General features: G+C 41.7%; 1 pseudogene; it reads left to right on the top strand.

Annotated features, from left to right (window-relative positions):
* Positions 5,012-10,533, top strand: part of LOC110395605 — a 6,987-nt pseudogene continuing 1,465 nt past the window's right edge.

The following is a 10,533-nucleotide window of genomic DNA, read 5'->3' as shown; positions in this document are numbered from 1 at the left end:
ACTGCACACAGGCACTGTCATGGCGGCGCCCGGTGCTGCCGCACGGCATCCTGGGAGTGGTAGTTCCTGCGGGGCCTGCAGCTCCCAGCAGGCCCAGGCGAGGGCAGAGGGCAGCGCTCCTGGCAGCGAGGAGCTTGCCCAGAGAGCCCGACCCGGAGTCGGGCTGCGGAGAGCGGGGAGCTCGTCCGGAGTCCTGAGAGCCTGCCAATGCACTCTGAGCTCGTTTCCTCCGAGCTGAGGAGGTGCAGGCTTGCGGCCTACAGCACCTGCAGCAGCCGTCCCCTGTGCCTTCCCCATGCTCACAGAAAGGCCAGAGCTGGCAGGTCCACGGTCGGGGGAGATGGTGCATGGCAGGAACTGGTTTTCCCATCCCGCAGCCGGGAATGCTCCCAGCTGAGGAGCGTGTGGCTGAGAGAGGAATGTCTCTGTGGAAGCGTGGCTTGTTCCCCCCCTCTGGTGGGGGCAGAAGGCGTGGGGCAGAAGAGGAAAGCAGAATGCGTCTGCATTTTCCTCACGGCTCTGATTTCTTATAGTCTTCATTAAGCCTTGTTCAGCGCTGCTTTGGGTCTCTGTGATGTGTTGCCAGTTGCAAAATGTTCTCTTACCCTTCAGATGAACCACTACCTGGGTGTTCTTTTTTTAATCAAACAGTCAAACATCCCCAGACATCTATTAAGACTGAGGTAAAATACCCAAAGTAAAAGGAGGACAATAATGAGCGATTTCTGGCACCTCTGCAGTACAGAAGAACTTGCAAAACAAATGGGCATTTCTGCAGAGCAGAGGGAAAGGAGTCAGTTCAAGATAAACCCTCCTGCTGTGCAGAAAGCCTGCAGATGCACTGCGGAACATCCTCACTAGGCACTAAGTGCGAGATCTTTTTCCTTTTCCTTTTCCTTTTCCTTTTCCTTTTCCTTTTCCTTTTCCTTTTCCTTTTCCTTTTTCCTTTTCCTTTTTCCTTTCCCTTTTTCTTTTCCTTTCCCTTTCCTTTCACATGTTCTGTAGGCTTACTAGTTGAATATCTGAAATCTAAGGGAGATACCCCAAAGTAGTTCACCTTCCTTTTATGTAAGCAGCCATTATGCAGTATCCCAAACTGCCTTTCTGAATCACACCATGTCAAAATGTGTTACATGGTTTATTTTGTTGGGTTTTGTTTTGTTTTGTTTTGTTTTGTTCTGTTTTTTTTTGTTTGTTTGTTTTTGTTTTTGTTTTTTTTTTCTGGAGGTATTTCATGTTGATGAGTTTTAATGGTGGATAACAACCCCAGAGAACTCCAGGGTAAGGACTTGAGAACTTTGGTTTAGTTTGCAAATTCCCTTGCATCCTTCTGGGCATGCTTTTAAGACCTTGGTCTTACTCCAGGGAGATTTTTATTATTTTTTTCCTTCACTTCCCTTTGTTTCCTCCCCTTTCCTCTCTGCTCCCCTTTCCTTTGCCCTCCCCTCCCTTCCCCATCCCTGTTACCTTAACATCCCTTGCCCGACCTTAACTTATCTTCATTATATGTTTTATTTTTTATCCTTTTTTTGCCTGTTGACTGTGTCATCAGGAACGTCTCAGACACCGTGAAAAGGGATAAGCTCATTTTATTGTCTATTTCAAAATAATACAAAAGTAAAACAGTGCCTTATAGTGAAAAGATAAGCTTAGCAGTAAAGGAAATAAGCAGTGCAGTGAGTCTAATCATTACTGCATGAGCTTAGCGATAATGATGAAGAAAGACACATCACCAATTGCTCTACTACTTAAACATCCTCCAGATCTGCAGTCTCTGGGGAACCCCACTTGCAACAAGATTCTGGAGAACTTGTCCCGGCAGTTGGGAACTCATACGGCAATGCGTCCACCCCAGACATGAGGTCTCCAATGCCACTGCATGCAGGTCCAGCCTTTATACCACTGAATAAACAAATCTACGTAACAGACTGAGGTTGAGTGGTACATTGCCTTTGTGCAGGTGACTGCCTCTGTACCTAGAGAGGTGAGTGCTGTGAGCCTGGCCAGGACCTCCATCGGAGCTCCTGCAGCCTCCCCTCGGCAGTGGTGGGGTCTGCTCTCTGCCTGTCCTGCCCCTTTACTCCTCCTGCTGGTGCTGGGCCTGAGGGGTGGCCATGACCTGCTCTGGTGCCCAGGTTGGCTCTTGGAGGGGCCAGCAGGCCTGGTGCCTGAGAAGTCAGGAGGGGGAGTGGAAGACGAGGGAAGCTGCTGTGTGGGAAGTCTTGGAGTTGCTTTGTTGGAAACATGGCTTGCCAGAGCTGTGCGCTCTTCAAACTGATGAGCCTTCAATAGATTTATAGGGAGCTCACCAATGTGAGTCAGTACACATCCCTCTGGTTTTGTGAAACCAAAGAACCCAAACAGGGGACACATGTTCTTAAGCTTTTAGTTTTCTTTCATGTGCTGTGTAGTTGATATTCCTGTCTGTGTGACAGTATTGTGAAAGGTCAGGAATAAGGGAGGGAGAACTGGGCAAACATAGTTTTGCTACTGGACGTTAGTAACTGGACAGCTGGAAAATGGTGTGCAGATCATAGCGAGCCAACCAATGCATTTTGTGGGAGCTATTTAATCCTGAAAGGTGCTGCTCTGCTGCTGTGAGTGGGTTTTATTGCAGAGGCAGAAGATTCAGCAGTGTGTTGCAGAGTGTGAATGCACACGGGCTCACCGTTCTGCAGCAGGGTCTTTATGCGAGGCCTGTGTGCATTTTCATGCTGACCGTTCCCAACAGCAACAAAGTTCTCCTGTGACTTTGTTGAGTTGACTTTGGTGCTGTTTAGACTACACAAATTGGAGTGTACCACTACGAAATTCAGAGATGCTCTTTAACCATTTTGGTATTCCTGTTGGGCTCAACAAAAACCATTGCCTCTCTTCTTGTGCTTAAGGCCAAGTGCTGCGGGTTTGGTTTCATCTTTTCTGTGATGCTTACGACTGACTGTCTAGCACAGCCAATGGTGGAAATAGTTATTGGTTTTCTTGTTGTTTTGATTTTGGAGGATCTTTCAAGGCTGCAAACGTGTATGTTGAAGTTTCTTTCCAACCCTGCTTACAAGGAGATGTCAAGCATGACTCCACTCTGGTGTATGTCAGCATGTCCTTGTTTTACTTCAGAATACAGACTGACACGCAGGAGACTTGCCTTCATTTGAATTCACTTTTTAAAATTTTGCATGAATAACTTGGGGGTGTTGGAGATGAAAGTCAAGCATATTTAGACTGCAGAGACTTGTTTCACATTCTGAGACAGAGATGTAACTAGCTCCAGTATTTTTTGGTTGACAAGCAAAATCTCCTTTTGAACTGATACCTGGAGCTCAGACTTTAGATTTCTGTTACCTAGTTTACGTCCACCGTGAAGTTCTGCTTGTGACTTACTAGTTCTCTGTGTCCTTCATGCAGATAGGAAATGCTTTTTGGATGCAGTAATCTATTTCTGATGTTATCAGCCCAAGATAACTTTACAACACGCACTCTGTGAGTGAAAGGTGAAATGTAAGTCTCCAAAGGTATTTATGGAGGGGTAGAAAGAGGAAACAAAAGTGAAAATAAAGAAGGCAAACCAGAAGACAGAGCAGGCAGGAGGGGAAAATGGCAGAACCATGAGCAGGAGGAGCTGCGGTAACATCTTCACTGGTAGTTTGTAGGATTTGTTTTCTTCTGCAACATTGTCACACTGCAACAAAAAAAAAGCTGAACTGTAGTGGACTCCATTCTTCTGATTTCTTTAGTCAGAAGTGTTTGTGAAGTGTACTAAGTATAAAGATCTGTTGCTGGCTTTGCTAGTAGCCTCAGTTTTGCTTTGATAGCCTCTGCCAGTTATTGGAAAAAAACATTCCTTTCTTAACGCTATCTCTTTCAGAAACAAAGCCTTGAATACAAGAAGTGGACTGGAGCTGGTAAGTAGTAGTAAACGGTTAGAAGTGTTATGCATTGCTGAAAAGAGGGCTCTCCTTATTCAGTTACTTCAAAAGTATTGCACATCTTAAATACACTGTCATATTTGTTTTTTTCCTATTCAGAAATCATTGAAGGGATTCATCTGTGCTAAGCTGTATTTTGAACTAAAAGAATATGAACTTGCTAAAAGGTAATACGTGTTAATGTACATTGTTGTTCTGTGCTTGAAAGTGTAATAGGAAAGCTCTTCTCTAAATTAAGTAGAGGAATCAGGATCCCTATCATGCCATTTTAAGGTAGCAGAAAATGGGAGGATTGGGTGCCACTGAAATCTTTCTAAAAGAGCAACTGCATTAGTTATATGGTACCAAAAAAGTCATTCAGTTGAAGTGGCTTTTATTCCATTGTATGATGTATCTCTTTCTGTGAACTACTGCTTTTTTTAATGAATGTCAGTTCTTGCTGGCAAATAAGTAGCATCAGTACTTGTAAAAATAATGTTGTTCCTCACCTTAAGGTCTAAGTCAAGTATCTAGAACTAAATATGGCCCCGCTTCCCATTTGACAGATTAAATTCCCTTTAGCTTTAACTACACGGTGTGGGGGGACGTGTATTATTGAGGAGTATTGATCGTTCTGGGCTTTCTTGCTCTATAGATATGTATCTACTTATCTCAATGTCCAAGAGAGAGATCACAGGGCACACAGGTTTCTTGGACAAATTTATGAAGCTCAGGACAACACAGAAAAAGCTATTGGGTGTTACAAGGAAAGTACTCCACTGACCCCACATAATGTCCTGCTTTCTTACTTTGTAAATTGACTTTTAAAATGTGTCTATGCTGTGCATTCCTTAAACTCAGAGAAGAAAAATGTGTTGTTTGTGGGGGAAAAAAAAGTGTATGATGTACAGTTTTTATTGCTAAATATGTATGTGATGTACCTTAGGGAGGATTCCTCATTGGATGGAATTGGCTTCAGTTTTTAATTATTTTTAAGTTAACTCTGTCTTTTGTGTCCTGGACTTGATCCTTGTGCTAGCTGCTGTGAGAGTCTTCCCATTGCCGTTTGGACTAAGGGTCTGTGCCTGCTGTGGAAGTGCCTAGCAGGGATGATGGTGAGCATGGTAATCTAGTTGCTACTGGAAGACTAGACTGAGGGTGTTTTTCAGTAGCATTGTGTGTTTGTTATTGGGGGTGGTTTTGCTTCAAAGGTAGAGAGGGGCAGGACAAATAAATTGCTGATGAGGCAAACACATAAGTGTAAACTTCACAGTCAAAATTTCTTTGTTCAGGCTTTGGGCAGGGGGAGGATGTGCTGGAAAGTCCTGTTGCCAACACAGTGAAGGACCCTTGCACTTGATGACACACTTCTTTTTCTTCAAAAGTCTCCATTTTGAGTGAGACAAGAAGAAGTCATAGTCCAGCTGCCTACATATAGTAATAGGCAGCAGTAGAGGAAGAGGAGCTGGTTTTGGCATTCTTTCTCTTACGCTCTTTTGAATTCCAGCAGTTGTCTGAGTGCTGTAATCTAGCGGTGGCCTTTTCACAGTGAATTCAGAAAATATTTACTGATAGTTGGAATAGCTGGGTCTGTTGAACAGGCACCATCATTTTCTTTCCTGTTCTATATGGATTACAAGATCAAGTCACCAGTAACCTTTTTTGTCTTGTTTGTGCTTGGGGAAAACTAGTGTTCTGTGGAGCTGAACCCAGCACAGAAAGATCTGGTGCTGAAGATTGCGGAACTATTATGCAATAAAGACCCCAGTGATGGAAGAGCAAAATACTGGGTTGAGAAAGCTGCCACGCTGCTCCCTCGGAATTCTGCTGCTTTCAGATTGAAGGTAAATTCCAACTTCTCATCTCTGCTCTGTGCCTTAAAGAAACTTCCAGTATTGACAGATACTGACAGATACTGGGTGCTTCTAGCATGTCATCTGGTCATCTCTCACAATATTTCCTTGGCTAAATTATTTTAGAATTGGGAATATTAGACCTATTACACGTTAATTTCTTTGCCGTCTGACATTTTTGTTTAGCTTGCAAGAAAATTGCAGCTCTGGGCTTTCACATGGTTTTTAAGGTTGATCTCTTCAAAAAATTGGGGAAATTGTGTTAGTAATAATATCCAAGAAGTTGAGTTTAGATAGGCAATCCTTGATGTATCTGTTGTGACTAAGCTGCTTTTTAGTTTTTTGAGTTTAAAATGGCAGAATGTAGGAAGTGCTGTCGTTCTCAACTACTATGTAAATGCTTTCAGTCATACGTCACTTTTGCACTTAGTTTTATGTAGCACAGCAGCAATAACATTGAGGTTATAACAGGCTTCTGTTGGTTTTCTGTTGCTTGTTCTTAGACAAGCTATTCTGTAACAAGGTGTGCTGACTCAATCAAATAGTCTGACAATCTTAACTCCAAAATATTGGAGTAATTTCATCAAGTCTGTAGTCTGTGTAGTGGAGGTGAGAGAACTGTTAGGTAATGTGGTTGCTGAAAAGGCTCATGGGGGAAAAGAAATATTAGTATGTTGCCTTCATATGTAATAGGAGAAGTTACTGGAGTATAAAGGTGAAGGTGGCTGGAATGAGCTCTTTGATATGACTCAAGCTGAACTCCGTGCAAGACCTTATGCTGTCTACCTTAACATCAGACTTGTTGCACTCTACCACTCGCACAATAAATTAAGAGATGCTGTGCTCCATATTCAGGAGGCAGAGCAGAAAATAGCTCTGGAGACAAGCTTGGAATGGTGTTCCTGTGTCGTAAAGACACTTGAGGTATTTAATCATCTTTTGATCCTGTCATAATCTTCCATATCCTTAAAACTGGTCAGTCTCTTAGTTTCATTCCACTGACAGCTATTGCTCAAGTGATTTAACTCCTCCAAATTAAAGGCTACCGAAACCAATTGTTTAGTGGGGATTTTCTTCCTGAAGTTAAACCTTGTTTATTTTCTAACTTCAAGACTAATTTAGATATAGCAGCTCCATCAAGGAGACAATTATCCAGACAAATAGTTCCTGGAACTTTACTGCTGAAGGATATGTTAATGCCTCACCTGTGAAACTGGATTAGGTAGCGCTGTGTTCTGGAGAAGTAATGTCCTTGCCTTCACAGAAAGATGGTGGCTCCCCATCCTCTGATAAAATTTATTCTTTAGGAATACCTCGAATCCGTCCAGGACTTGGAATCTAATACATAGAATTGGAGAGCTATCAAGAGCAATCTTCTACTGGCTCATTCTAGCTTTATTGAAATGATATTTGCTTCAGGAGATGTTCATCAATGCAGAGAGGCACTTCAAAGGTACTGTTTTATCTTTTCTATATTTAAAAAATGAACAAACAGAAACAATCCAGAACAGAATATGTTTTTCTGAGTCACAGAACATCTAGCAGGCATCAGTTTCACTGAGTAACCAGTTTGTGGACAGGAGAGGAGTTTCTCTGTACTAACCACAAACAAAGGTTCTTAGTAGACTTGAAGCCCAAGCTATGTATTTGTCTGAGCTACAAGCCTTGGAGAAGACTTGGTGATATCCTGGGTCAGTTATCTTCTGTCTCTTCAGTAAGAGAATGTTCTATACTTCAGCAGCTAATTGAGATTTCGCAGACATTTGTGGACCAGCTTTGTCCTGGTCAAGTTAACACAACCCATAGTGAAATAATAAAGAATTGTAGGTCTGTAGTATAAATGGGAAGCAGAATGCCACCCTCAGCAAGGACATTCTGCTTCAGGAAAAACTGATAGAGCCAGCTATGCCAACTGACTCCAAGGTTTATCATCTGTGGCATAGCTGGAGTAGTGCAAATCAATGTTTGTAGCCAATTCTTTGGTGAAGTTCTATGTTCTGTTCTTTCCATTGTGTTTTCCTTCATACTGACTTCTACTGACTTCAGTTGATTTCACTTCCGTAAATGAAGTTCAGAGCTTTGGGAACTTGAAGCTGTTGTCCTGCTTTCTTCTGCAGCTCAGGTTTAAACAACTGAGATGGTAGTAGCAGTTGAATCATCAAGTTACTTGATCCACAGTTAAATAACGTTGATCCAAAGCATGCAATGGATTTTACCAGGACTTTGCTGAAAATGAGTCTTTTCTACCTTCTAGTTTTGATCATCTCCTTCACTCCGTGAAACAGTATGTGAGAGAACCTGAGAAGCTGTCTCATACCTTCCTTGAAATGAAAGGACAGCTATACATGCATGCTGGAACGTTTCTGCTAAAACTGGCCCAGAACAATGAGGCACAGTGGAGAGATGCATGTCAACTGGCAGCATTGTGTTATTTGAAAAGTTTCGGTGTAAGTCTTTTTTCTGTTTCTGCCTCTAGTTAATGCAGTTCTTGACCACTCTCGCTGTACGTGTGTGGAACGCCCGTATTCCAAAGATTAACTAGTGTTTGTAAGGCTCCCTCCTCACTAAATCTTACTCTTCCACATGTCTTTAAAAGATTTCAAATGGTGTGGAGGAAATAAGTATATCATCAACTGTTTCTCTCATCAGAAGTAAAACGACTCTTAAAGGCTGTTGGGTGCATTTCCTACAGTCTATTCCCTTTTCTGTGACACAGCTGAAAACAAACTATTAAGCTTATTGGTATGAGAGGGAGAGGAGTGAACTGAGTAGCTCCCACATTCTTGTTGCATAGACAGTCCATAGAGCTTAATCAAGCTTAATTCTTTGCCTTACAAAATCCAATTAATTTTCCACTTGGTGCAACTGCTAGTGTTCGGAACACTACTTTCTCTTGTGTGTGCTTACAGCTATTGGCAATAGTTAAAATAATTCGCTTTGTGTCTTCTTGATTGAGGTGTTGCATAGTACCTTCAGAACGAGTGTATTTTCCTGAAGTTTTCTTGTGCTAGAAATAAGCCTGTTTCCTAATGTTCAAGAGTGAACTAAATGATCTGCTTTTTATTGTAAGGAAGCTGCAACAAATTCTCTCCTTTCTTCTCCACGTTCCTAGACCAAAGTCGAAACTAATAAAAGGGGATCCTGCTGGACAAGACAAGCTGGAAATGTTGGCTTGTGATCGAAAAAGCCAGTCTGGTAATAAGAATTAATAATTAAGAAACTTCCATAGATCTGTTTTAATCTTATGAATAGTTACTTGAAGAGTTAAGTGGCTCGATTCCCAACCTTAAGTAGTAAGAACAGCCCACTGTTGGGGTTGTCCTTCATTAAGTTCAGTGTTTTTATGTGAAATTACTTTTTTGTTTTCTAGGTCATATGTTGCTGAACTTAAGCCATGGCAAGGAAGATTTCTTGAAAGAGACTGTGGAATCTTTTGCCAACACAAGGGGTTTACTGACATTGTTTGAAAGCCTCTTTGGGAGGGGAGCTTCTCAAGAGAGTTCTTTCCTTGGCACAGATGAGATGGGCAATGTCAGTACACAAGCACCAATGCAAGAAGAACTTATTAAATACGATATTGGTAAGAGATGTTACTTCCTTAAACTCAACTGAAGCATGACTGTATCAGAGGAGCTTTTCTAACTCCTTCCTCTTACAACAAAAGAGAAGGGGATGTGACAACTGTTCAGTGTAGCCCTCATCAATACAAGAGAGTGATGTGCATGAAGCTTCACTTGATGCTTGTTGCTGAGAGGTGGTACTGTCATGTCTGGTTCTGAAGAATTTCTCACGTACTTCCTACTTCCACAGTGCTGTCTTCTAGTCTGTTCTGATTCATTTTCAACTGCAGCTGTCTGTTTAGCCTTTCATGTTTATATACTAGGAAGTGTTAATAGGAAGGCATGTATAGTTTTATATGTAATGCACAAATACAGTTTCCAAGCGTAAAAATGAAGTAATTCAGCACTCAAAGGTTTGCGCTTATTATACACAGGGTAAAGATTTTCTCCGTTAGAGAAATAAGATCAAAAACAGTATAAGCATATTTGCAAAAAAAAGCCAAAACTGAGTTCAAAACAGAAATTAAGCATTCCGGTTATTTTCTTTGCTGAAGATGGCAGATCTCATGAGCATTACAGACTTAGAAAAACCAGAAGTATGTCTGTGTAATACATCGGTAACACATCAGTTTAACCTGATACCTTGAGCTGAAGAGGTTAAGATTTAAAATTTCTATGTACTTCCTTGGAGATGTTCTCTCCATTTTTCGCTTTGACAGAAAAAGTGAATGTATCAATATGCTTAGCTTGTGCACTTCTATGAAGTCAGTATTGCTTCTTCAAAAGATGTTTGTATAATAGAAGCAGATGGAGAAATCACTTGAAGAGTGTTTCAGTCTTCTTTTAAAAATGCTTAGTTCCAGCTTGTTGGATGAAGGCAAACAAGTGGGAAGAGGTTGCTAGGAAGCTCCTTGGGTGGGAGAAATCTTCAGAGCTCCTTATTTCTCTTGTAATGAAACCCAGCTTTGATCAGATCTAGTCTTCCTAACTAGGATGTAGATACTAACTTCTTACCTCTTTGTTTTTGCATAGGTGCTGTTTGAATGCACAATGGTAGTTTCCAGCACCTTGTGTGGCTTGGTTTGCAGTGGAACTCTATGTCAGTGTCACCTCCAGTGCAGCAACTGTTAAAACAACTTTTCCACTTGCCCCAAGAAACATCAAGACTTGAGACAGTTGCTCCTGAATCCATTTGCCTGTTGGACCTTGAAGTAAGTA

This window comes from Numida meleagris, chromosome 3 (assembly GCF_002078875.1).
Source record: "Numida meleagris isolate 19003 breed g44 Domestic line chromosome 3, NumMel1.0, whole genome shotgun sequence".
In the NCBI taxonomy this organism is placed as follows: Eukaryota; Metazoa; Chordata; class Aves; order Galliformes; family Numididae; genus Numida; species Numida meleagris.
The sequence above is the reverse complement of the archived record's forward strand: the minus strand, read 5'-3'. Positions and strand labels throughout refer to the sequence as shown.